Source organism: Anas platyrhynchos, chromosome 4 (assembly GCF_047663525.1).
Source record: "Anas platyrhynchos isolate ZD024472 breed Pekin duck chromosome 4, IASCAAS_PekinDuck_T2T, whole genome shotgun sequence".
NCBI lineage: Eukaryota > Metazoa > Chordata > Aves > Anseriformes > Anatidae > Anas > Anas platyrhynchos.
Genome location: NC_092590.1, coordinates 12,478,561 through 12,500,114, shown reverse-complemented (window position 1 = coordinate 12,500,114; position 21,554 = coordinate 12,478,561). Strand labels below are relative to the sequence as shown.

Below are 21,554 nucleotides of genomic sequence, written 5' to 3'. Positions count from 1 at the left end.
GAGGCAGGCATAAATTAACCCTTAGCTTTGCCTGCTTTTAGTGTACCAACTGTTCTTCAAACAGATGTTAGTGTGTGATAGATTGACTATAGACAGTTCTATAATCAACACTCACTAAATTATTTACAGGTTTCTCTTGTAGATCAACAGTTGGCAAGAAGTTTTCTAAACCTGGCTAATATTTTATATGTACTTTCTTGAGGATAATAAATGAAAGAACATCTGTGCTTAATACTTTTCCTCCTTTCAGAAATTCTCCACGTTCCACAGATGTGAAATGAGATCCTTCATAAGTGAGCAGTGCCTTTGAATTTCTGTAACAGCTAAAGAGGTTAATAACCTGACAGTCACAAGAAAATAACTTGGAAGACAAGGCTTCTTTGGCTATTAGATGAAGTAATTAAATTTAGTAACAGCGGTTGCTGTAGAAAAGATCCCAATATATTGGTCATAATTTTTTCCAGTAGAAAACCAGCATTATGGGGTCTAAATGTGATACTGGTACATACTGTGTTACATGCTTGGATATGCATGTAGCAACTAGCAGAGGGTGTTGTAGGCCTCAGATGGTGATTCCCACTCTGGCTATCAAGGGTGCTCAGGGTTTTTGTTGAAGATGACTCCAATTATTACAACTGTAAAAAGCAAATTAAACATGGGTTGGCAGCCAGGAAGGACAAACTGGGGAATTAGTATTATAAACAATATAAGCTTCAGTCAGCTAATGCATCACAAAAGAGAAAGCAAAAAAAAAACATTTAGATGGTGAATTCTGTAGTAGGGTGTGGGTCTTGCATTAAGACACAAGGTATGTTGGCACTTTGAATTGTTTTGAGGACCATATGCTAAGGTTACTTATTAATGACTGCTTTTTTCAATCTTATTTACAAGTAACAGTTGTTGAGCCATAAAAGGAACCAGGAAGAGCAATATGGCACAAGACTTCCACAGTCTGGTTTATGTTTCATCTACCATAGGTGAAAGACAACCTACCCAGTGCAACGTGTACCAGCTTTGCTATGCATCGAGAATAATTTTTGGCACGGAGTAAGTCTGCATACTCAAACGTGAGAACATTTTGTTGACATTGCCCAAACACTCTTAGAGGGTTTTGTCTTAGCCAAAGTACAATTGGTTATAGCCTTTGATTCTGATAATGAACCTGCATTGTAGTAATTTACAAGGAACTGGGGGAATGCCCCTCTCTCTTTCTCTTGAGTTTCCTCTATATTATTCTACTGAAAATACAAAACAGGATGTTCTACTACTAAAGGCTAGATATCCTAGCATAGGACCTTCAAGCATGTGCTGAGGGGTCTCCTGACACACTCCCCAACCTGTTTCCAAATCTGGCAAGTATTCCATTTGCTTCCTGCCAAGTTGCTGACTTCATGGGAGATTTTCTGGGACTCCTCACCTATATGACTGTAAGTAAACCAAGAAACAAGGTCTTTTACACAGCATAGACAGCTATCTGGCACAGGAGGAGGGGAAGGATGATGTACAGTTGGCAACTCAAGCTTCAGCACTTCTCATTTTCTAGTGAGAATACTAGTTGGGCAGATCAGGCAGGCAGATCATAATAGACGGACATTTTTCACTCATTGTTTCTGGCCTTAGATCATCATCTGTCTGTCTTGAAATTGAGAACGAATTTTTTATTATTATTTATTTATTTATTTTATTTTACCAGATCGATGGCTCTGTAATTTGCTGTGGCAAACTCCTGGACTTCTTCAACAGTTGTCAAATTGTGAAAACACCAGTAACTATGACACTGCAAGCTATACACCATAACAGCACAGAAGGAAGCTGCTCCATTAAAAAGTCACCATGTGGGCAGAACTTCTTGGAGTATCATGCCCTTGGCTTCAAGAAACATTTTTAGGCATATTAGTAGCCCTGGATATTCCATTTTGGCAGACAAAGCTGATGTTTCCATCAAAGATCTGTTCTGTGTGTGTCAAAGACACTGTTTGGTCAATGTCAGAAGTTTTCACTATTTTTAACATTGTTGAACTACAAGGTTTTTCCAGGCATAGTAAGGATATTTTCAGAAACTTTGCATATCTCAGATCACTGCATGTGAGATTGTTTGTTTGTTTGTTTTGTGTGTTGTCCTTTGTGGTCATCTTGAAGTAACCATCTACTTTTTCTGGGCTGAAAACTACTTATCTGCATGTATCATAGTACTAGGTGGGGTGTGCTCTTTTTATCAGGAATAGACAATCTCTGAGAATGAATAAGCTATCACAAGCGTATTTGGGAATAAAGAGCAAAGTCAGGGAAAGCTTAGAGTTATGAACGTGTTTTATTTTTATTTTTGTCAACATTCATATTTACTGCTTCATAAAAATCTAATTCAGAATGCTAATTTATGCTAAATAAATAAATAATCCATTCAAACACTGTGCATTTCTCACTTGTGAGCCTAATGCTATCAATCCTGGCATTGTCCTGACTTGTGCTGCTAGAAAAAAGCAGCTTTTATCTTACAAAAAATGATTTAATGTACATAAAATATTACCATATTTTTTGGTGGGGGAAGGGTTGTGTTTTTAATGACATGCTGTATTCCAGAGTTAGTACAGCAACCCATCACTTGATGGTTTCATGCTCTTTTTTAACAGATACAGCAAAAATAAAAGCAATGTTTCTAATGCTGAGGTTATAGTAAGGCAAACTTCCAGGTAGTACTGAATTCGAAGTAAGATTCCTGATATGTATTTCTTATTTGTTAGCATATTTCTGTGTGAAAGATCAGAGCTCTTTTTGTCTTGGTCATAGGCTAACACATGCAGAGAACTCTTTGTCACAGCTAGAGCTGGCCTCAGCATCCAGTTTGCCTGACTGGAGAAGCAAAGCTGCCGGCCTTTGTTGAAGATGTCACCTTTAGCTGAAACCATGTATTTTTGTTTCAGTTATGCGGCCAGAGAGGAGGATCATAAAGCCTTTCTAATGTTTCCTGCATTCATGGGCAGTTCTGGTGGCAAGTACTAGTAGCTGGGATAAGGGACCAAATGTTAAAACAATTTTTTTTTTTTTTCCAGAAAAGGGCAAAAAAAAATGCTGTCAGTTCTAGATTTTTTTTTTTTTTTTAATCTATCCTACTAAATTTTACTAAAAAATACTAACAGTGTGGTCTGACCTTTTATATGTTATCGGTCAATGTTTTCTTATCCATTGCTCCCTAAGAAAAGCCTTGCAAGTTGAATAAAGCTCTTTTGCACACTGAAATTAGTCCACTGCAAGCAGAGAATAAAATGGGAATGCTTCACAAACAGTGTTGACTTACTAAATGTCAAGAAAGGAAAATATGGGTAACAGATCCAGGTCAGTAATCCATACCCTGTTCTGCAGAAAAAAAATAAATAAAATAAAAAAATGTTAAGGTGTTAGATGTTGAAGGGCATCAGGACATCTGTACGTACGTAGGGAAAGACACTTCTTCCCTGTTTTTTTTCAAGCAATGAGACAAAGCTCTGAAGCCTCAAAGTGATAAGCAATCAGTCCACATGCTAGTTTTTGTGTGCATATATTGCTCCGCAATCCTGCATAGAATGTGCAGTCCCTGGAGCAGAGGAACTGGAAGGCAGGAGCTTCAGAGGCAGGGTGGTAGCCCAAGCTAAGCAAAGAACTGTTTTGTTTGACGTTTTGCCCAAGGTCTGTAATTGAAAGAGAAAGCTTTGACCTGTAAGAAACCCTGGGTGTGGTGGAAAGTGCTTCCTGGGCTGGGGGAAACAGGCGAGCCGCCTACACGCAGGCTGTCAGCTGCCTTGGGCATGGATGAACAAATAAGTGGTCTCTGGCTGAAAAGTGATTATGATGGGAAATATTTTGGATGGATTCATGCTTAATGATTTTCAGGATTACTCAGGTGCTTTTGTTTTAAGGCTTCAGAAAAAAAGAAAAATGTTATTAAGGGCTGTGGGAATAATCTTACGCAATAAAAGTTGCTGATGCTTTCGGAAAAGCAAAATTTTACTTGGAAGATTTACCTTTTTAAAATCCTATAAGCACAAACTAGTGTGTCAGAGTCCATTGATGGGGTTACAAGACCTTTCCCAAAATGTGCAAGGCCTATCAAGTGGGTATAGTATGACTTGAAGGGCTCCTGAAGTGCAGCATCCTTGCTTGCTGGCAATACACTGCATCGAATGTGCAGCACAAGGCAGTGTGTGTACGGGAGCACACATAGATGCATGTACATCCATGAGTACTTTCTGCTGGACAGAAGTGCAGGCTTTCCACTAATGAACATAAAAATTCCTGTCAGATAGGTAGGCACCAGGTCCTAATACTATGGTTGTCTCTACCTTTTATGCTGAAGACCTTTTTTCCTTCCGTCAGGAAAGCTCAAGTCCTTTCCATAGGTCAGCATATGTGAGTTTCAGCACACACACCAATTTCCTGAGGGAAAAGTATGTTTGTTTGTTTGTTTGTTTTTAAACTTGAAATACACCTGCAAATCCCTCCTCAGACAAGCAAGAGTTTTCCAAAATAGCCTAAAACTTAATCCAGCATGAGGGAGTCTTCCCTAAATGGGAGCGTTTCGGCAGGACTGCAGTATTCCTGGGCTGATTTGTTTTTGTTTTGTTTTATTCCTGATAAAAAATGCAGGTTTTCATGATACTCAAGCTCAGAAAATCTATCAATGTATAGCTTGCCAGAAGTATCTTGTAGGTACAGAGAAAGATGTCTATGCAAGAAGATTTTGTATGGACTTCCCAGCATCGAGGAATTTTACAGTCTAAACAAGTTGTACACTCTCCTTATTATTTCACAATATAGCATTAATTTCTTCTCACAGCCTAGCTATTTCTCTTCTGGCTGCTTGAATTCAACATTTTCCTTCGTCCCCACAGCCATTCCCATGTTCATTTCCTGGCTGGTACATTGTTTCTTAGTGTGTGTGCCTACAGGACAGCTGACTTCCCCTTCCTGATACCCAGAGAAGAATATAATTTCAGGTCTTAAAATCCATCTAATCTAGACTTTTACAAAATGTCCGTGCTTATAATGATTGTGCGCATCCACAGTAAACTGACTGCCTGACTGCTCCTTCTGAGAAGAAATGTCTCCTCATTTCCAACCTAAACCTCCCTTGGCACAACCTGAGGCCATTTCCTCTAGTCCTATCAATAGTTATCTGTGAGAGAGGTCGACCCCCGGCTCCACACATCTTCCTTTCAGGCAGTTTTAGAGAGCAATAATGTCTCCTCTGAGCCTTCTCTCCTCCAGACTAAACAACCCCAGCTCCCTCAGCCTCTCCTCACAGGACTTGTGCTCCCAGCTCTTCACCAGCTTCGTAGTCCTTCTCTGGAGATGTTCCAGAGCCTCGATGTCCTTCTGGTAGTGAGGGGCCCAAAGCTGAACACAGTGCTCGAGGTGCAGCCTCACCAGAACTGAGTACAGGGGGACGATCGCTTCCTTAGTCCTGTTGGCTGCACCATTCCTGACACAGGCCAGGATGCCGTTGGCCTTCTTGGCCACCTGGACACACTGCTGGCTCGTGTTCAGGTGAGCATTGACCAACACATCCAGATCATTTTCCTTTGCACAGCTTTCCAGCCACTCTGCCCCAGGCCTGTAGTGCTGTGTGGGGTGGTTGTGACCAAAGTGCAGGCCCTAGCACTTAGCCATGTTTAACCTCATCCTGCTGGCCTCTGCTCATCGACCTATCCTGTCCAGGTCCCTCTGCAGGGCCTTCTTACCCTCCGGCAGATCAACACTTCCACCCAGCTTGGTGTCGTCTGCAAACTTACTGAGGATGCATGTGATTCCCTTCCATATGGAAAAATCCTGCGTCAGAAGGTATGTTTATTTAAAATAACATCATTTGTTAGCTGTTACCCACTTTTTGCAAAATTTTAAAACTTCATTGAACTCCGCTACATGTAACCACCTCATGCTGCTGTTCTCTAAATTTGGAGATTATGGAAGATGTTTCAGGCTAGCCTACACGAGCACTGTGGTAGCACAAAAGTATCATCATTACAAATTGTGAAAGAGCTTGTTTTAATCCAGAGGACAATAGTAATATCTTAGAAACCATCAGCATCTGGTAAGCATTCTGGTCCACAGAATACATCTAAAATATTACATTATCACTAGTGGGAACTGTGAAATGTGAGTCCACTGTAATTGTCCTCAGCAGTATTTTCTTCTGGTAAGTGTTGCAAATGTTGGTAAGTGGAGTGTATTTTTATTGCATTGTTTCATCTTCCAGGGGATTGGTATAACTCTGATGAGTCTCATGTCTGCAAAAAGAGTATTCCATTAGGGAATCTGAAGACAGTAGTATCCATTATTATGAACAGTAATGTTTCATGGTTAGGTGGCTTTCTATTTACTAATTGGCGATATGTGACAGTATTTTGTTTAGCCAAGTGATCTTGGAGGTAATCTTGTTGTTTACTTATTATTTAACAAGGAATTAGCATTCTAAACAGCTGTAAAATGTACTCAAAAGTATTTGACCTTGACCATATCACAGCTTTTAGTTTAATTTTATTTTTCATTCCCTGTAAAAGAGGTTTGATGAACCACAGAAACTGGCCATGAGTTTTGCACCTGCTGTAACTTACTATTTGGAATTTGTCTTTTGTCTGTTTTAAGATACTCAAGTGTATTTACACCAGTCTATGCAGTACATTCTGTTCCCTTAGCTGCTCCAGTATAAAGTGTCTGTTGCTTTTAAATCTGGTGACTTTCAGAACACTTTAACAGAATACATTTTCTTGATAATAAAGAGAAAGTCAAGTGTCTTGTATTAACTTGATGTCACTGGAGAAGCTGCCTGAGGACCAAGTATCATCAGCTGTCCCCATTTGTGGAAATTAAGGGAGATAACTCATCCCTGGGACCTTGAGAGAGTTTCAACTTTTTGTTTACATTTATGGCATATGTTTTTCACATGCAAAATAATAAATTGGGGAGTGACCTCTATTCTTACAGTAAACTTGTGAACTACCCACCTATACTAGTCTGACTGCACTCTGTTGAGCCCTGAGCATGCTGATGAGCCTTAATTGCCCAGAGTGGCCCCACCCCACTCACACCCTGCCCATGGGACCAGGGGTGTACTTACAGCTCAGGCCTGAGCATCCTTTCCCTCCCATTGAGCTATGTTGCGAGTGTCTTCAACCCTTATCTTTAGCCCTGTCTCCTGCTGCTCCTGCCTGGATCTGGCTTGCCTTTTGCCATGACAGTGGAGGGAGGGATTTGGGGGATCTGGCTCTGCTAGTTGCGTTCAGGTATGCTGGGGGTGAGGGCGTGGCTGGTGTTGGTGTGGTCCTTGGCTCCCCCTTGCACAGTGGGGCTGCCTAGTGCTATGACTTTACATCTTATATCATAGTAGGATAGAGCAAAAGCATGAGACAGAGCATAGGAGTGGAATAACCAGAAGGATCTTGTGCTTCAGAGAGGTGTTTGCCCAGCTGGTGAGCACATGTGGTACTGGCCCTTCACTAGGACTTTGCACAGGTAGTGTGTAAGGTTTTAAGAGAATAAGATTGTAGTGGAGTTGTGCTTGTCTCTAATGTGGGTCTATAGCGTATGAGATTTTAAAAATGCAATCCTGAAGTGTGGTCCTTTGCCTTTTCTTTACATTTCTCATGTTAATTTGGAGTAATGGGGAAGGAGGGAGGAAAGGGCAGCTTGAAAGCTCACCAGCCCAAGCCTTGACAAGCTGAGTGGCCGAATGCTGATTAACGTGACTTCTTGTTTGAAATATGAAGGCATAATAAGTTAAGCACAAATTAGTTAGAACCTCAGAATTTTTGAATGTATGAATTGGGAGGTCAAGATCTTAATCTGGAATGGGGCTTTACTGCCTATTTCTGTCTTTTTGGTCAAACTGAATCTATGATCCTTGTTTAAAACTACCCCCAAAGAAAGCATTTTGCATTCTAGAAGTAGAGCCTTTACACACCACTTCCTTATGTAAAAAGGAAGTTAATGTTACCGAGACAACCCCACAACGCAATTTTGTGTGCAACTCTTACATCTTTGCTTACTGCCTAATGCACTTTTAATTTTCTAAAGACTGCTGTTTGTTGAGGCTGGTGATCTTTCTGTGTTCAGCTGGGTACAGGCCTTTAGAGATATATTGTTGGCTTTTTTATGTTTTTACTATAAAGTTGTTTTTTATTCGTGTATAGACTTTATAGGTTTGGTTTTCTTTCATGTGAAATCTAAAGGCCTTTCATTCATATTTGCTCTTTGCTTTTGGTGTATGGAAAAAGCTTAAGACATACTTGGCTCTAATAGCTCTACAGAATTAAATGCTGTTAATGAATTGAAATATTTGTAACTAACCCCATCCTGATGCATTTAACTTCCATTTAGTAATAGCTGTGGCTTGCAAAAAGAAAAAAAAAAAACAAACACAAACATATATATAAAAACTCATCATCCATATTTTGTCACTAAACTTTAAAAGAATATAATCAGCTATAGTTTACATGCTGACTGAGTGACATTGGGTGTTAAGCAGGAGAGAAAGCTGAGGTTTGCTTCCAAAGAATTCCTGGGAATTGACTTTGAAACATGGCTTAAAGGGTAATTGCTTTTCCATCATAAAGTTTTTAAAGGAGAGTGATTTTCCAGGTGTTTGATAAACACTTGGTTAAATAACGTGTCTAAAGTCAAATGCTCAATGAAAGCCTATGTTCGGAAAATAACAATTGCAAAAAGAGGAAAAAAAACAGCTACTCCAATGGCATACCACCTCACTCAGAAAGAATGTAAGGGCTTGTAATCAAAGAGTTATAGGAGTTGAGCATTTACCCGTTGCTGACTGCATCCGGCAGTGAGCTGAGATGCAATAGCAACCACTTTAGGTTTTATGGCTGAGATATTCATGCAGTAACTTATTTTTTCTTTCTGCCTTTAATACGGTTCACAAAAAGCATTTAATATTGCAGTACGTAGCTTTCCCTAATCTGGAGATAAAAAGTTAAAACCAGATGCGCCTTGGAAAAATAAAGCTGCATATTTTCAAATGCCTTCTCTGTAATGTGCCACTGCCTTTACAGGGCATCTCAAAGGAGTAGTAGGGTTCCTATGTTGTGGTAGTTGTAAGTACTGGAGGAATGCTGGGATTTTCAATAGGAGAGGCCTTAAACTTGCATTTAAGCATTTTTTTTGTTTTGTTTTCAAATAATGGTTTGGGTTTTCTTCTTCTATTTTAAAAATTACAGTGGAATTGACGTAGTATGGATTCATATCTCTGGATTTACAACCCTGTTTGCCTGTATTATTTAAAGCATTGAGGTGTTAACAATGAACAATTAGATTTTTTTGTTTGTTTGTTTTTTAACAAAAACATATACACACAAAAAAAAAAGATACTGTGGTTGCAGGGTAGAAGAATTTTATTTTATTTTTTTTCCTCTAGTGCACTTTCCTAAACTTTATTTTCCTCCACAAAGGTATACTTGTTTAAAGCAGTAAAACTAAAGTCTGTGGGAGTCAGTGAAGGACACAACAAAGTCAACAGGGTGATCTTTTCTTGTGCTCAGTACTTGAACCTGCTGGGCTTTACCTCTTGGGAGGAATGCTCTCTCAAATGCATCCAGTGAAGCATACTCATGCCAGCCCTTTGGGCTGCTTCCCTTCCACTTGAATTCCCCAAAGAGGGCTTCAGTGGGACTTGGATGCTCCTCTCAACTTCCTATCTGATACCTAACACATAATGTGATTGCTCCAACGTGAGAGTATAGCATCTACGAAGGTCTGAGCAGAAAGGGTTTTGTAGGATGCCCTTCAGTATTGTAAAATGTTCTCCAGAATTGGCAGGAGCTGGCGCTCTACCGTATAACTGTTTTTTCACCCAGGGAACTGGAAGTTAAATATAGAGATCTTATATATTTTATCCATGTGATGGATGGAGATAAAAGGGACTGTTCCTTGTGTGCTGCTGCTTTTATTGTTATTATAACAGTAATAGGAAAAGGTTTAAAGGATTTCTATAAATCTAATGCAGAAATAGCTGTATTTTACTAGCGGTAGATCTCTCTCTGTACTATGCTTCTGTGAAGGCAGGATCCCACCTAAGTGTTTATAGGTAGTGTGCATGAACATTTGCCAGTCTTGATTTAAAAAAAAAAAAAAGCTTTCACAAAATTTGTCTTAAACAAAACAGAATGAATATCAGATTTAGTTGATGCTACCATATTGGAGGCAGGGGAAGAGAGAAATGTTTCCCAATGCACATCTTCTCCCAGACCTGGGGGAAGGTATTAGACGGGCTCTTAATATCTGGGGAAAGCTGTGCAAGGTGAAACAGATCCTTCAGGACGAAGGAGAGCAGAGGATGAATGCAGCTAGACCTAAAAGCATGCAAGGCAATGATTTACTGCTGGAAAAGTAGTTCCTAGAGGGGAAGCTCCTTCCCTCTTGTTCTGCTCTGATTCCAGTGCAGTGCCACAACAAAGATACAATATGCTGTAATCTGTGCACAGATTTTAGAGATACCCGATCCATTAAAAAAGATCAGTGCAAGCATTTTCTAATAGGGACTGCTAGCATACGTGCAGCAAGTGTACAGAGATCTGCAGCTTTATCCAGCTCTGCTAAGCTGTTTTGGGTTGGTGGCTGGAGAATACATTGGCTTTGGGGGGATTTTACTCTTGACATTTTGGCAATTTAAGGAGACAATTTTCAGTTTCATTACATTCTAATAATAGATGGCTCTTATTTCATAATAAGTGGCTTTATAGTTAAGCACTAAAATTGGGATTTAAAAAATCCCACTTTATTTTCCACCAGACAGATGTTCTTCCTTTTCTTTGGTCTTGGCAGTGGAATACAGCAGGAAAATAACTGTAATCCAGTTTCCGCGTAGTCTCCTTGTTTCAAACACTTCAGTGTTTCTTCTCCCAACTCTTACCTATACTAATAAGTATAAAGTGGCTTGAAGAAACTAATTAGTTTGTGGTCCTGGATTTGAAGAAATTTCATAGCATAGCTTTTGGTAGATATAAGCTATTTCAGTTTCCTGTTTTCTTCTGACAATGAAACTCCTAAACCCAAGCGGTGCCCTAACAACGTGTCTGGGACACATGGTTCTTTTTCCTGTAGCCCTTATAAGAAACAAAATGCCATGGGATTCTGCATTGGAGCTGCAACATATTCTGTGAGAGTGCTTGGGGGGATAAAAGATGGCACTGGGAAGCCAAGGATCTCTCCTGTGAGAACTCTGGGGTAGGGTGTGGAAACTGGCCCTTGTTCTTTTGAGATCGGTCTGTTTTTTATGGAATATCTGGATTGACTGGGCCAGAGAAGGAAAGACAATCTATCTAGCCTCTGAGGGCATCCACTGGGGAGAAAAGTCCTTTCCTCAAATGACTTTTTATTGATATCTTTTACTGTAATAAGATACAAAGAAAAGTCACTGCTTATATACAATTTCAATTTTTTTTCTTCAGTATTTACCTCTGGGTTGTTTGGTTACTGTTTTTATGACTGATAATATGTTTAAGTTTTCTCTTCTCTTTCCTCTTAATAGCATTACAAGGGTTTAAGTTTCTTTATTAGATTTGTTTGTTTTAGAAGAAAAACTGCAATAGCAGGATTTGGCCCAAATGACTAGCTTTCCAAAGGTTCAGTAACTACCTGATCGCACAGCCATTGTGTGTATTGGGAGGATATAAAATAATGAATGTCTTAAATCAGAGCATGAAGACATAGTAGAGCTGCGGGGTGGAGGGTAGGAGATCTGGTGAGTGATTCCTGGATACATTCATAAGCTGTTCAAAACATTTTCTTGCCAAGAATTTTCTAATTTCTAGAATGAGCTCAGGACAAAGGACCTTTCTTCTTTTCCGGATGTTGTATCCATTGGGATTCACCTGATGCAATGCTCTGTCATTAACTCATCAAAGGGCTGGCTCCTCTGAGCCTCATCAGGAGAAAGCCAGGAGGCTAAAACACTGGAAGTCATCTCTGCGTTTGAAAAGAGAGCGGCAGTCCAATGGATTATGTGACATGGCAGATCTTGAAAGCATAGCGCATAGAGGAAGGGGAGGAGTGTCATAAATACAAGGGTATTTGGCTGTTATTTTTAGAGTTGTTTGACTGACAGATAATCATGCAGCAGTGATGTGTGTGGGGAGAGCTAGTGAAATAGTGCTGGAGATGGTTATAGTCTGATGTAACTCCTGCATGATGACAATTCCCTGGCTCATAGTGAGGCCTTATCCCTGACATGCAATGTTCAACATGTCAGCTTTCTTTTGTTTTCCATGGCTTGTTTCTCTTTGCTTTCCACACCACACAACATGGAACAAATGAAAAGGATCCTTTTATGAGATGATGAATGTAATTTGTATTTTTACATATTCCACTTTGGGTGTAGGAGAAATGTACTGTACAGTTGGGCCTGTGGTTGATGAAACGGGTACCCACAAATAGAAGGAAACAGAATTTAAAATGAAATCCTCATTCCTTTCCTCTGGAAGAATGTAACAGTCTCCCAGCATGGGACCTCTCTGTGGTGGGTGGGTCACTGGTGTAGAAACCAACTCTTTTTCTACCCCTGTTCTCCAGATCAAGGGTGACACACTTAGGAAAGGCAAAACAAGCCCAAAGGAGGATTTCAAAAAAGAAATGCATCTTTCTATGCGGATTCTGCTGATTTTTGCCTGTACTTCCATCAGGGTCTCCTCCCCTCTCCTTGTCTCTGGATAACAGTAAATAACTAAGACAGTTTTGTTCCAAGAACTTCCTTTTGCTGACTCAAGACCAAGCCTATATCCTTATTCTGATGTCTTGAGGAATACTTAGATCTTTTACCGGCATTCTGCACAAGGTTGAATTTCATCCCCTGTGACTATACAGCTGCATTTAGGGAGAACTGCTGTTATTGCATTAAATCAGTCAGTTCATGCTCTCCAGAAAGCTCATCCCTTTTCAAGGGTTTAAATCCAAGAGGGAATTCCACTAATATTAAATAACATTACAGTATAGGAGGAATTAGAATATTTCTATCTATACCGTATTTAGGAATAACAAGCAGTAAATATGCCACACTATGCAAGTCCTAAATTAAGGAGCTGTAGGAAGAAAATACATAAAATATAACCCATAGTAGTGAAACAAAATTACTATTATAAAAGAATGATGACAGACTTGCTTTTAATTAAAATAACACCTGTTGGATTAAATTTCAAAGAAATGATCAAAGAAAATACTGTAGCACTAAACAAGCCTTATAGTAAGTGTTCAATAGATCAAAACCCTTAAAAGTATTTCAAAGTAGTATGAGATGTAAAAGGTGGAAAAAAAAAATCAGGGATTATGTTGGGATTATGCTGAAACTTGACTAAAGGACCAGCACTCCTGAACAAATAACATTACATTAAGCTAATTAGACTTCAGAATATGAAATTGTTAAAGTTTGCTATCTCAGCTGTTTCTTTAAACTGGAAAAGGGATTAATCCATATTATAAAAATAGTTAGTGGTTCATAGGGCAGAAGCTATAAAATACTGCTGAAGGTTGGAAAAACAATAACAAAATCCACCAAAAAACTGAGTCTGAGTTCCCATTCTTTGGAGCTCTTAGGCATGTGAAGAGTACATTTGCTGGACCTGGGTGCACAGCTTCGATCAGCGAGGCAACGTGTACCTAGGTGCTCTGGGATGTGCCCCACATCCTCAGTATTTTGTCTCCAGTTGAAGACTGAGTAGCTTAACTGAAGCTAAAAACGTTATAGGCAACAGATTTATTTTTCATCTGAGGACATTCTTCCCTGCTGCTATTGTCCTAGAGACGAGCATTTGTTTTTATTCCTTTAAAGTTCCTCTAAAGGCTGCTGCGCTGTAAGCTTTCTTCCTTAGTGAAGAGGTTTAGCCTTCAGTTCTGAAGGCTTTCAAGCCCCGTTTAAATCAATAAGAACTGTGAGTGCCAGAAATCTGTAAGGAGAGGAGCTCGGCACATTGCAACTTGCAGAGGATGTTATGGCTGACTGCTGGCTCCTCTTGCTGGTAGAAGATGCTGAGGCAGGCAGCCAGCTGCTCTCCCCAGGAGGGAGTTAGTCCCTGGATCTCAGTTTGGGAACTGCTGTCTTAAATAATTCTGTTCAAATACAGTGCCTTTTATGTTCTTTCCAATTCTCTGTCCCTCTCACAATTACCATTTCACATGGGAAGCATGTACCCTTTCTTCTTGTTCCTCTCCTTTTATTGAGATGGGTTTTTCAGTACTATACTGTTGTAATACATATTCAAACACATACATGTGCATATGCTTTGTATGGCAGAGGGAGGTAACAAGAGGCATGCTTTACCCTGACCTTGTAAAGTTTGCACAGCAAATACAGAATAAGACTGCTGCATACAAATAAGCACAACTTGAGTCTACAGATTACATGTGGATCATGTGGATCAACTCTTGGTTGTTAAAAATGTTTTATTTGTAGTATGCTTATTTAAAAAAAACAAAATTGGGGGGTGATCAGTATACCTGCTCAACAAAATAATTTCTGACAAAAAGAATATGGCAACTGCCTTTTTCTTGAGTCATTTTCTGGCTGGCTGATGGAGGATTTTGATATATAGCTGTCACAGTTAAAGGGTGGATCTGAAGATCACAGCACTGCACTTCAGGCACTATACCTCCAGCAAACAGGCGGTAGAGAGCCATCAGCTATAATCTGTGAGTAAACAAAGACAAATGAAGTTTGGTATTGACTTTTGAAGATGGGATGTAATCATGTTACAGAACTGTAAGAAAGCCATGAAATGTCGTATGCTTCTGTCTGCACAGTGAAGAGCAAAGTCTAGTTAATCTGGCGTGGTAACGCTATTTCTTCCTGCGTTACTGAAACCTGCAATTTTGATTGGGCAGGAAAAACAATGTTGGGAATATAGGAATAAACTGTTTGCATGTGTTTCGTTTTTGTGAAATACATTGGGCTATTTTTGCAAGCTGACTTCTGTTTACTATGTAGCTCTTCAGAAGACAGAGAGAACGCAACTGTTTGGGAAAGAGGCACAGCATTAGCTTCTAGAATGGAAAGGATTATGTCGTCTTGCCTGAGTGCAGACAAAAAGTGAAGAGATCACACAATATTTGTTTTACCACTGGATAGCTTATTTGCATGTGTTTTGTGGGAGATCTCCTCGACTGACAACATACAGCATCCAAAGGAATTGCAGAGCAATAATGTAGTGCTCAGCGCTTTGAGGTCAGGAAGGTGAAAGCATGCTGAAAACTTTGCCAGGAGGCTTGAGCATTTTTGTGGTTTCATCTGTTTACCTTAGCAATGATAGAAGATTTAGGCAATTACCCGGCAACCTCAAACAGTCTCATTTGGAAATACTACATCTGCTTTACAGTATCATCAGTGTGAGCTCAATATTTTGAGCATCTTCATTCAAGTGTTGTTTTAATGAGGTCTCATGTAATTAGGGGTTAAAGAATGGTGGCTGAAGTGATCCATTTAGAAAAGATTAGTTGGAGGTTGTGAAGAGGAAGCTCATGCTTTCATTAGAGCTCAGTCTGGGGCTGAATAGCTTCTGTGGCTGTTGATTCACAGCAGCTCTGAAGGGCATGCCTCTTTGAAGAGTTGCTGTATGTTTTCAAGGAAATTGGTAAGCAAGGCTTGCTCGTTTTTGGCTGCACACTGGCATTGTAGCAGTATAGCACAAATCCTTGACTCTCTTATGCTCAAGATACGTAATTATTTTGTGCTTCAAAGAAAACCACAGTTTTCAGTCTCTCGGTTCTCCAGTGTGAAGCAAAGGTGTTCATAACACCTCTTTTCTCATTGCCAACTATTTCACTTTACAGCACTTTCTAGTTCTGTTAAACCTACCTTTTGTTCCTTTTCTATTTATTTTTGTCTCCTCTCCCCTTTAATCTCTCTTTATTACTTCCTGAGTTTTTCCCCACTTTGAGATCTGTTTTCTAGGTTTCTCTTGCCAGTGCAGCATGGGGTAGTTATTCAGCTGTTTTCTAGAAGAGCAACTGCTTCTATTTATCTCTGCCTTCCCTTGTTTGTCTGCAGGAGGCAAACAGAAAAGGGGAAACCAATTAAGAAGTAGTGTCATCTCAGAGAGAAACTTTAGGCTCACAATAGACGATATAGCTGCATTATAATGAGCAGAGGCTAAGTTACAGACCAAAAAACTGTGGGTCATGAAGTGCACAACAATAATTTTTATATACAGGTTTCACAAAATAGCTGCTCAGAAATATCACTGAAGCAGGCTTTGTCCTTAGATTTCCACTGTTTTCATCTCTTGTCTCAGCTAGCAATAAGTCTTTTTCAATATTTCATCCCTCCTGGCTCTGGTTTTGAATGAGGTGTATGAAAAATAGAAAAAATGTCCACAGTGTTGGATCTTTCCAACACTGAGGTTTGGGCCTAAGAACACAGAGGTGCAGTGAAAAAAGCAGCTCTCCTCCCTCGCTGGAGCTACTTTGCTCACTCTTCCACGTAGCTGCCTTAAAACATTAATGCAGTCTTTTCAGTCTTTAAGTTAAATGCTCTGAGCCAAAGGGGAATGGACTAGCTTCTGTGGATATGAACATATTAATCCTCTCAGAAACCAAGGGAGAGTATTAACTCCTTTAAGTGTGGGAAATAGCTATCTACGAGGCTAGTGTTTGCACTATCAGTGAGCATGGCCCAGGAGATCTGCAGTCTGAATTGGCTGGTGCTGAGGGCTTAGTGTTCAGACCAAGGCACTCAACCTGGCTTCAGCCTAGCCTGGTGCATGGGGTGCAGGTGGGACCCAAAGCCTGTTAGCTGTGCCCCTGGGATGCTTTTCTGGCTTACTGCTTGCAGCCTGTGTGTTGGGATTGCTCCACAGCTTGCTCCTGATGCACGGTAAAACATTACTGTAGTTGCGTGTCAAGTGTTCCCATTCTGAATTCACCTTTTTCTCTGAAGTTGCAAACTTCATCACGTGTTATAACAGACTAAGTTGTGCTCAGAAACTTTTAATATGTTAACTAGAGCTGCTGATCACTTACTGATCAATTGCAGCAAATGGTGAAGCTGTGGTAAAACAGTACTAAGGTCAAACTCTCTGGGCTGAATTTTTTACTGTTGTGCCTGTAAGGTGCTGTGGGACAGTGCTGACTGCTTGTGAGGTGTAGTATGACTTACAGCAGGAACATCTACAGTGGGGACTGGTGCAGCCTACGCTTAGCAATAAATTACTGCTGATGCTATAAATTCCACACAGCACACAGGACAGTTTGGGTTGGAAGGAACCTTAAAGGCCATCCAGTTCCAACTCCCTGTCATGGGCAGGGACAGGTTCCACTAGGCCGTGCTGCCCTAAGCTTTGTGCAGCCTGGCTTGAACACCTCCAGGGATGGGGCATTCACGGCTTCTCCGGGTAACTTGTTCAACTCCCTCACCACCTTCAGAGTCATGAATTTCTTCCTAATATCTAATTTAAATCTACCCTCCTTTAGTTTAAAGACATAACTCCTTGACCTATCACTACACCCCCTGACAGAGACCCCCCAGCTTTCCTGTAGGCCCCTTCTAGGTACTGGAAAACCACTGTAAGGTCTCCCCGGAGCCTTCCCCTTCTCCAGGCTGAGCAACCCCAGCTCCCTCAGCCTGTCCTCACAGGAGAGGTGCTCCAGCCCCTTGATCAGCCCCGTGGCCTTCCCCTGGCCTCGCTCCAGCAGCTCCACGTCCCCCCCGCGCTGGGGCCCCCACTGAACGCAGCACCCTCCAGGTGGGACCCTCGCGAGTAGCGGGGGCCCGGCTCCTTTTCGGAGGGGCTGTTCCCCCTGCTCTCCGTTTCTTATTGAAGGGGATCAGCGGGGTCGCCTCGCCCCTCTCGCAGCCCCCGGGGCCGCGCAGAGCCCTGAGGAGGCGGCGGCTCCGCGCCGGCCGCCCGCGGGGGGGCGGCGGCCGATGCTCGGCGGCCGATGCTGGGCGGGCTGTGCGCTCACTAGTGGGAGCTGGAGAGGGCGAGAGGAGGGGAACGGCAGCAAAAAAATAAATAAATCCCAAACCCAAGTGGAGCGGCTGAGGCGGGCGGCGGCCGCGGGGAGCCCCGGTAAGGCGGGCGGGGAGGGGGAGGCTGCTGCGGGGTGAGGAGGGGGCTGCCCGGTCACACACGGGGGGCTTGGTCGGGTCGTGCCCTGCCATGAGCTCCCGGAGCCGGTCCGGTTTGCTTCATGGCAGGGGGTGATGGAGAAGGGGGTGAAACGGTGAGGATGGGTCCCCAGAAGGCGCTGAGCGTGCTCCTGTTTGCAGCTCGAATGCTTCCCAAGGGCCGGTGTCTTTACAGCCCTCGTTGATTTTCTTTTTTTTCTCCTTTTTCACGAACTCGTCTGATCACCCTCTTGACTCCCCGTGCAAACTTTCAGCATCTGCAGCGTGCTGTGGCAAGGATTTGGGGGCTTTAACTTTGCCCTGTGTCAAAACTCACACCTCGGTTTGATAGTGCCCATGTCTTGCATAGCAATAGGTAGCAAGGAGTTGGTCCCTGTTCCCCTCCGTGCCACTCACGGTTTCATAAGCTTACAGCACGTCCTCTACTTTTCAGCCCAGAAAGCTCTCTTTAGCTTCATTTTAAGCTGATCTTAAGGGAAATTGGCACAACCACTGTTAATTTTGGGAATGGCTCGCTCTGAACCGCAAAGGTGACAAAGTTAGGATGCTGGAGGCTGTGGCTCAGGGACTGACTCGTGGAGGCAGCGTGCGGTGACTTGACAGCGGTGGCCGTGAGACTGCTACAGAGGACGGGCTCGCCTCTGTCAGCAGCGGCACCGCTCGCTCCTGTTTGCTTTTCCTGCCAGGGGTGCATTTCTTTCAAAGTTTTCTCTCAAAGCAACCAAAAAAACCGAAGTGGCATTCTGCCATTAGAGCGGCATGATGAATTCATAATATACTTGAGAGTTTTCTGGTTCGCGTGTTGAAATTCTGTTTTGTTATGAAACACTTGCCCAGTTATTTCGAAATAAGGAACCCATCACAGCAAATGCAACCTAGGGGCCTTGGGTGCCTTCCCGCAGCCTGCTACCCTGCTTGGCTTCAGCTGAGCTGCTTGTGAGTGACACTTGCACAACTGGGGGGAAAACTCAGTCCTCTGGGATAGTTGTTTCAGTATTTATCTCTATGTATTTGTCTGTGTGCATCGCCGAAATAACACGGGTCAACATAGTGAATGCTCTGGCTTCAACTTGGCACTTAAGTACGTGCTGAATTTTAAGGGTATGAGTGAGTGGGTCTGCTTTAATTGGCGTGCTCGTGTAATTAAAGTGATGCGTGTGCTGGATGCTTTGCTGTGCTGAGGCCAGAGTGCTCCTTGCTTTGCAGCACCAAGCCCTCAGGTCTTGAAACTCCCCTTTAAAGAGGTTTGGTTGGTAATAATGTAAACTGACAGATTCACAAAGGCTGTTCCCAGAGTCTCGTCTTTCCTGCCTGTTTCTGTCATTCTTCTGTGTGTATTGTTTCTTAGAAAACAAGAGGTTCAATACGTAAGACATAATATCTGTTGCCAGGTGCAAGGAAACAATGAGAGGAAGTCTGATGCTCAGGTGGGAAATGATGTGTTACTACTCCTGAGAAATAAGATTAATGTGCTTTTTTTTTTTTTTTTTTTTTTTTTTTTTTACATGAATGTTTATGTGCTGCTCTATTTCTTAACCACTGACTGCTTGCCATTGACTACAAAGCAGCAGCTACCTAGAGTGTAAATCCTGTGGAGAAGGGACTGCTTTGCATTGTCTGACATACAGAGTGCCTGACGGAGTGAGCTTTGGGGTGAGGGGTGGGACTGGGTGTGTGTGTGTGTCTGTCCCAAAGAGATGAAGTCATTTATAGCCTTTTGGTAGAGCATGGAATAAAACAGAAAAGCCTCCCTAAAACTTGTGACAGCTGTTTTCTTCTGACTGTAGGGTAGTTGCAGGGGTTGCATATAGGCCAATGTGGTTCTCTTGGTTGCCATTGCTCTGCTGAAGAAATTGAATAGGCTTTGTAGATACATCAGTATTTGACTCATTCATGCCAGAGTAATACATATCACTATATTGGAAATATTTAACAAAACTAGAATGATTAGCAGTACTTTGTAGAGTCAACTAGAATATATTATTTTTTTTTTTTTTTCTGTGTGCATCACTGAAATACCAGGATAGATGAAGCCCTGAGCAACCTGATCTAGTGGGTGGTGTCCTTGCCTATGGTAAGGGGATTGGAACTAGATGATCTTTGAGGTCCCATCCAACCCAAGCCATTCTATGGTATTTTACATATTATCATTTGGATTTTCTTTATTTTTAAGAGATGAGCTACTATATTTATACTGTTTGAATGAGCTGGGGATTTGGCTGCTGATAAGCAAAATTAGGAGAAGATGATTAGAAAACATTTTTTGGTCTGAAGTTTTCATGTACCAAACCATTTTCCGCATCAGCGCGTGTTTCAGACTGGATTTGCTTCTGATAAGTGGATAACTGCTTTATTCTTTCTGCTTTGTGTCTGGTGGAGGTAGCAAAAATGTAACAAGGGTTATCCGATAAGGTTTCCAAAAAGTCAACAAATCGTGACATTTTGATGATATCTGAAAATTAGATCATGCTTTTTATCAGCAAGCTTGTTCTTTTGAGTGTATGAAAGGAAGAAAGATCTCTCTATGGTTTTTGTAAGGGATGGACTTTTTTTTTTTTTTTTTTTGTAATAAGGAAGTGATTTTGAGGTAACTAAAATACTTCATAAAGTAGTGTTAGATTGCATTATACCAGGCTTGTCATGCATTACATTACTGAGTTTACCTTTCTCTGCTTAAAATGTCAACACCTCATCAAGCTATAAAGAAATTCCTGAGTGATCAATTATTCTTTATGATCGGTTTGAGCATCGTTGTGTGTGTACAAGCAGGCGTGTGCTTCCATCAGCAGCGTGCACACAGAGGTGCAGGGCTGTGTCTCTGGCACCCAGGCAGTATGTTATAGTTGTTCTCATCCATGGAGTGTGCTGCAGGGTTTTGATAGGAAGCAAAACCCAAGGAAGCCTACTTTCTTATGTGTTGCATCTCCAGTCTGGGTTCCCTGGTAGTTGAGTGGTGAGTTCCTGTTCCAGCCTTTCTCACCACAGGGCTGTATTTTCAGTCCAGCTGCCTGCTTTTCTGCCACTTGGCAGAGTGACTATTTCTTAGGCCACTAATCCTTTATCAGGTTTGGTTATAATTGGCCAGTAGGTTCAAAACTTGTTAGCAAGGGGCCATCAGACTGCTTTATCCACAGATAAACATGTCTGAATGTTTCCTTGTGAAAGTAGGTGGAAAGGGTTGTTTTCTTCATCTAGTGGTGAAATGGCCAGCAGGGAGGGTGTTTTCAGCAGAGATGTTAATTACCATTTTCAGCCCTATATGGTTGATGCATAGTCATCTGTGGTGGCTTACAGGACCACAAGTATGGGTCCATGGAGCGTGCAAAGTTTGAGGAGATGGGCACAAACCGCAGAGTGTAATAATGAGTAAAGACTGGAGTAGCGATGTGGGTGCAGGGAAGAATGCCCTGAAGGTAGGTTCTCTGTTTAAATCTTCCAGAAGGATGTTTTTCAAGCAGTA

At 41.6% G+C, this 21,554-nt stretch overlaps 1 protein-coding gene across 3 annotated transcripts in view; it reads left to right on the top strand.

Annotated features, from left to right (window-relative positions):
* Positions 1-7,100: 7,100 nt before the first annotated feature.
* The window catches only part of BMPR1B (bone morphogenetic protein receptor type 1B), a 257,236-nt gene continuing 242,782 nt past the window's right edge, over positions 7,101-21,554 (top strand). Inside the window, exon 1 of one of the 3 annotated variants that reach the window (XM_013104107.5) lies at positions 7,101-7,256. The gene's annotated coding sequence lies outside the window, so the exon portion shown is untranslated. Of the gene's footprint in view, positions 7,257-7,377; positions 7,486-17,886; positions 18,036-21,554 lie in introns of those variants that run through there. The other 2 variants (XM_021275609.4, XM_038178634.2) reach the window with 2 other exon arrangements.